Source organism: Mytilus trossulus, chromosome 6 (assembly GCF_036588685.1).
Source record: "Mytilus trossulus isolate FHL-02 chromosome 6, PNRI_Mtr1.1.1.hap1, whole genome shotgun sequence".
Taxonomy (NCBI): domain Eukaryota; kingdom Metazoa; phylum Mollusca; class Bivalvia; order Mytilida; family Mytilidae; genus Mytilus; species Mytilus trossulus.
This window is the reverse complement of record NC_086378.1, coordinates 58,872,500-58,878,705: the sequence shown is the minus strand read 5'-3', so window position 1 is coordinate 58,878,705 and position 6,206 is coordinate 58,872,500.

The window sequence follows — 6,206 nt, the reverse complement described above, 5'->3', positions numbered from 1 at the left end:
ACAAGTTGCCTATCAAATTGAAAAAATGCCACAAAAGGTTAACCTTAATATGACTGCATATGAAGAATCTTAAAAGGTTCAGTAAGAGTATCGCTCCTTTAAATACATGTGACATATCTTCATTTAGATTTTGATTTAAAACTTTGAAAATTGGTTCTTATGGGACATTTTCAATTGGAGTGTGATAAATGGCCAATGTCCTCCTTTCATTCTTACAATTCTAGACAAACATATATGTTTTACACAACAGGAGACCTATTGTAGTAGACCTTTTGCTTATAACACCAAAGATAAAAACCCGATCACGAAAACTTAACATTGACAAATGAACAATGCAAATTAGGTTTTGGTTAGAAACTGCAAACGGGCTGACATCTACTACACACATTTGACCCATTGGCTGATAAAATCTGTTAAACGGAAATAATCACATTTTTTTAAGCTTGGTCCATTAAATGAGGTCAAATTCAGGTGAACCCAGTCTGAGGGACATTACAAGGAACCTTTATACCAAATGTAGTTTTGATCATATAATCATAATAATTGAGAAATTTACATGACAAAAGAACTATAATTTTATTCAAGCAGTCGCATAACTGAAATCAACTCCGATATACATAAAGCAGACGGACAATTCGAAACAAAAGGTATCTACATACAAAGTAGAAGTACCCATGTCTTCCGTCTTCGGAAATAGAAAGCGTTAAACAAATACTTTACACCGTGACTGGATATTAATACCTTTATCTCACTTGACCACTTTTACTGCAGGCGATACAGAAACTAAGTACTTAGTAAATCATTGTACATTCACTGTGTCATTCTAACAGATACGAATTGCATACTGCTGTAACTAGTATGTTAACGAAAAAACATGATATTACAATCAAAGAAGAATGTGTCTGATCGAGGACGCAAATGCTTCCGCTCACGTTTCCAAATGATAAAGGGGCATACTGTTCAATTTCGAACTCTGCCTGTTGTTACTTTTAGCCATTGTGTGTGAGTTTCATTAAATTTTAACAAGACAAAATAGACCGACAAAGTGCGGAAATCAAAATAAATTCAAATTTCCATGTTATTAAGGGGCCTAACTCTAGGAAGATAAGTGACTCACAGCCAAAATGTGAGATCTGTCTGTGTGTTTTGGTTCATACTTTGGGTATGGGCTACGTCAAATTTAGAAAGGGCAAACTAAAGTTATAGTGCCGAAAACAAATGGGCGGATTAGGAAAAGAAAAACAGACTCGGTCATGTCCCATTCCCCTAGCGACCAGGCATTGAAACACTTGTTTGAATCTCTCCTCTAAGTTGTTCATCTATCTACATCATGATAATAGAAGACAATTTACATTTACAGATTTATACTGAAGACTTTAAAAACATATAATCTATCATAATTGGTTATGGAATATGCTATGAATCTAAGTTTTATAAAAAAAATGTTTTTTACAACTTTTGACCCTTTATCACTGAACATGTAGGACCACGAATACTAAAATCAGTTCCAACGTACCATACCTAGTCAGAATCCTTGTGTAAAAATAGCATACACACAAATCGGCTGATGCCAAGTTATTGCTGAAAAACCAAGTGAATTCAGATGAAGGCAACAGCTCTATACCATATTCAATCCCCCAAAATATGTAATATATATGTTCCGGACCATATGAGTATTTGGACCATACGCGTATGGTCATGACCATATGCGTATACTCATATGGTCCGACCATACGCGTATGGTCCGACCGTACGCGTATGGTCGGACCATATGAGTATTATACTCGTTTGGTTATTAACGGGCCGGACCATATGAGTATTTGGACCATATAGGTATTTTTTCAAATATACAATAGAAATAATACAATTAACTTTATCTTAAAAATAAATGTGTTTACAATAAAATGTATTAATTTTACATGTCAAAAGCTACATAAACATTAAATATTGATGCCACAGTCAGTTGATCTTAGTTTTCATCGCCAATTGTTTTCGTGTATGCTTTTGTATACTTCAAATGAAATTCACACGGTACCATACATGTAGTTTTTTCTGAGATTGCTTGTTTTGGCTGCGTGCAGTGATATCGACTCGGACAATTCCGATGTGTCTACGGTGTTTTTGAGAAACTCTAGATCTCCAATATCGTAAAATGAATTTCACAGATCAAATTACATAAAGACAGTGGCTATTTCATGGCTCTTAAATGCTATTTTACCGTCTTATAATTAAGATTAAATAGAAGTATAGAAACAAAGAATAGAAAAAATAAAGAAACATACACTTTTAATATTTTCCTTTTAAAATGTCTTAAAAATATCATGATCTTTAAAAAATATCATGATCCTTGCCGGTGATGTCACCTACTTAAAACAATAAAATTCCTTGTACAGTATGTTCATTTAATTTTGGCATCTTTTATAGTTGTACTTTAATACAAATAGTAAGAAATATTAACTGTGCGAAACTGTTTTTTTAAATATTTTTTTTTTAATATACATAAAATGACATTTTAGTGACGTAACAATCAGAGGGGTCACACCTAATGAAGAGTTTAAAAGTATACGTGTTGATTACCCCGACCATACGCGTACGGTCCGACCATACGCGTATGGTCGGACCATATGAGTATATACCCATATGGTCATGACCATACGCGTATGGTCCAGATACTCATATGGTCCGGAATATATACAACCCTTTTTTTAAAGTAAGCATCATATATCCTTTAGAAATGCTAAAAAAAAATATTCTATTGTATTGGGACACTTATTTCAGTCTGAAGAACGAACAGAAGTATTTTTTTGGAATGGTAAATCTCGTATTGAAAAACCTGTTCATATTTAGAAAAGTATGCACATGAAGAACTATGTTCATTTGTAGAATAGGAATGTGCATATGTATAAAAAGAATGTGTATCTTAAGTAAAGTATATGCATATATAGAAAAGAAGAATGCGCATTTATATGCCATAAAGTAAACCCATATTGAATATTTTTAGAATAATAAAAGAAAGTATGTGCATAAAAGGTTAAACTATGTGAATATGTAGGTTAAGTATGTTTATATAAATTAAAAGTAAACCATGCGCTATTATGCGAAGATTATGTGCATATATAGAAAAAAAAGTGTGCAGATATTGAAAAGTATGTGCATAGATAAACACATGTTCACAATAGACAATTACGGCGTTCAAAAAATAATCCGTTTAAGCAAAATGAGCGCATATCAATAAGAACACGTTGTACAACTTGTGCTCACAAGTTAGTAAGTCGTGCGCACAAGTTGTGTCACTCGTTTGCACAAGTTGTTAATTATTTTTGTATGGCAATCCGGGACTTATCTCATGGGAACCTGAAAAAGGATTGTCTATTTCATATTTATGGTGTCAAGTATAATTTTCAAAGTTGATCAACTAATATAGCCACTGTAGCCAACATAGAACATACGGATTAATTTTGAAGTATAACTTTGAAGTGAATGCCTAAAAGGATATTTTTTCCACGTTTAGCATTTCGTGTTCATGTTTATTATTTGTTTTAGGATAAGGTTTAAAAATTTAATAACAAATAGGTCAGAATACCAATGTCTTTCTGCTTGCAAAAATAACCAGAACACCTGATGACCTGTAGTATAGTCTAAAATCAGGAAACATAAGTAATGTTGATTTTTGTACCCCATTTTTGAAATTTTTATCTTTTATGTGTGTTTGTTTTGATTACATATCATTGTCAATATAATGGAATTTAATGTGACTGTCATACAAGTGAGAGGTTTGGTTAGCTAGAGAACCAGATTTAAGCCACCATTTCTGCATAAAAAAATGATTGTTACAAGTCAGGAATATGACAATTGTTATCCATTCGTTTACTGTGTTTGAACTTTTAATTTTGTTAGTTGTTTGGGAACTTTTCGTTTTGAATTTTCCTCGAAGTTCGCAATGTTGGTTTTTCTACTGTTTGCACCAATTTTTCAAGTTTATTTTACGACTATCTTTAAAAATGTAAGGACACATAAAAATTGTAAATTGAAAGAATGACCACAAAACAGCAACTTTAATAAACCCTCAAAAGGGGAGTTATTGTCCCTGATGCAGGTATTAGTATGTCTTATAAATATTCAAAATAAAACCTTAAAGGTTTTAGACTAATCCTTAGAACTTTAAATAGAACCAGCATGATAAATCTTGTTAGCCTGAACATTTGAAAAAAAATGCTTAATTTTGGAGCAATCGTCCCGGGAATTTAAATGTTTTCCATTTTTCAATTTGAGTACTGTTACTTTGAAAACATCTTTGTTACAAAACTAAAGGATCTATAGGTCAAACATACATAACACAAAGATGAGCAACAGTACATTTAATCAATAACTCACATGTGCATATACAAATCCTCGGTAGCCGATTGTCTATATTTGAACAAGGTAAGTAATAACGGCATACACGTGTTTATTCTATTGATGTCGTATATTTATCAATAAACAAAGTGAACATTTAATCAGATTAAATTTGAGTTGATAAATTAATATTTTGTGATACAAATTGTTAAATGCAATTCAATGTTTTAAACAAAAAACAGTTACTATCTAAACAAATGATTGGAAAAGAATACTAGAGTAAACGCAATATAAATTTTGAAAAAAAGTAGTTTTTGCAAATATGGCATTCCTACACTTATTTATTACGATTGATTCAAACAATAAAATTCATATGCATACTTTCATGCAATAAAAGCGTACGATGATTAAGATATGTGGGTATACGATTTGAAAAGTTTATTCTAAAATATTTTTCTTTATAGAACACAAATATGAAGTATAAAATAGTAAAAACAGTTTATTGCCTCAAGACATACATGTGAATTCTATCACATTCCTTATATATTCAAATCATAGTTGGCCATTGGCATGCATAGCACACTTTTTTCTTTTTCATTTGGAAAAATATGTAAAGCTTTAACCAACTTTTTTACTATACATATAATTTAGATATAGGTCAAGTACGGATATTTTATGTATAGCTAAACATCACATATGTAAATATCACAAACTGTATAAGGCATAACTCGCAGGTAATTCGTTTCATGATTTCTTTTTTAGAGGGTGGCTGCTCAGGTGGAATCTATTATATCAAGAGTGGTTAAGTTGAAATCATCCCTTTGTAAATTTTACAAACATCATCACGAGTTGGTTGACCGTTACAGAATACCCGTTGTTTAATAGCAGATACGTTCATACAATCATTTCCACGTTATATGAAAGTACATAAAATCACCCCAGTTTTTTGTGGTGTTCATATTGCTCAATCTTAAGTTTTCTTTTTTGTGATTTGTGTACATGTTTTTGTACTAGTGTTGATTTTTGTTAGAGCCATGATGTTGTCAGTTTTTGACTAAAGACTGGTTAAATATGCCAAAAACATACATGTGGCATATGTTAGTATTGTCAATCTATTAATTAAACCAGATTCAACTCAGTGTAATTTGATTATTATCAGTTCATGATTTTTATTAACATACAGAAAACAATTTTGTTCATTATATATCATGTGCAAGGCAATAAAACGTCACTTACAATAACAATTATTCAAACGAATTTAAGCTTTATTCACATGCCTATTCGTACATGTAAATATGCATTTATACATGTCTGTAACAGTGAATGCGTTAACATTGCATTCATGCCAGGAATGATTTTGTTTTTCATACACTTGTTCGAAGAAAAATGTATTGAACAGTCACAACAGTCGAGTTTTGGGATGAACTTATTCGCATTTATCTGTGTGGCAGTTGTTAAAACACATATTTTGATAAATGTCGATGTTGTGAATACTGTTTTTTTTTACCCAATCATAAATGATGACAAATGTGACACAAATGCTAAATTGGTCGAGGTAAGTGATTGAGACGTGAGTATACATCAATATTGTATTACTTTGCTCTGGTCTAACACACAATTTGAAACAATATGCATTCAGAAGCAAAATGTTTTTTTTTGTTCATCGTTGGTTGTTTCATGAATGTGACCTACATGGGTGCCACATGTGGAGCAGGATCTGATTACCCTTCTGAAGCACATGAGATCACTCCCAGTTTTTGTTGAGGTTCGTGTTCGCAAACTTTAGTTTTCTATGTTGTGTCATGTGTACTATTAATATTATTTGTCTGTTTGTCATTTAATTTTTTACCCATGCCCTTCTCAATTTATTT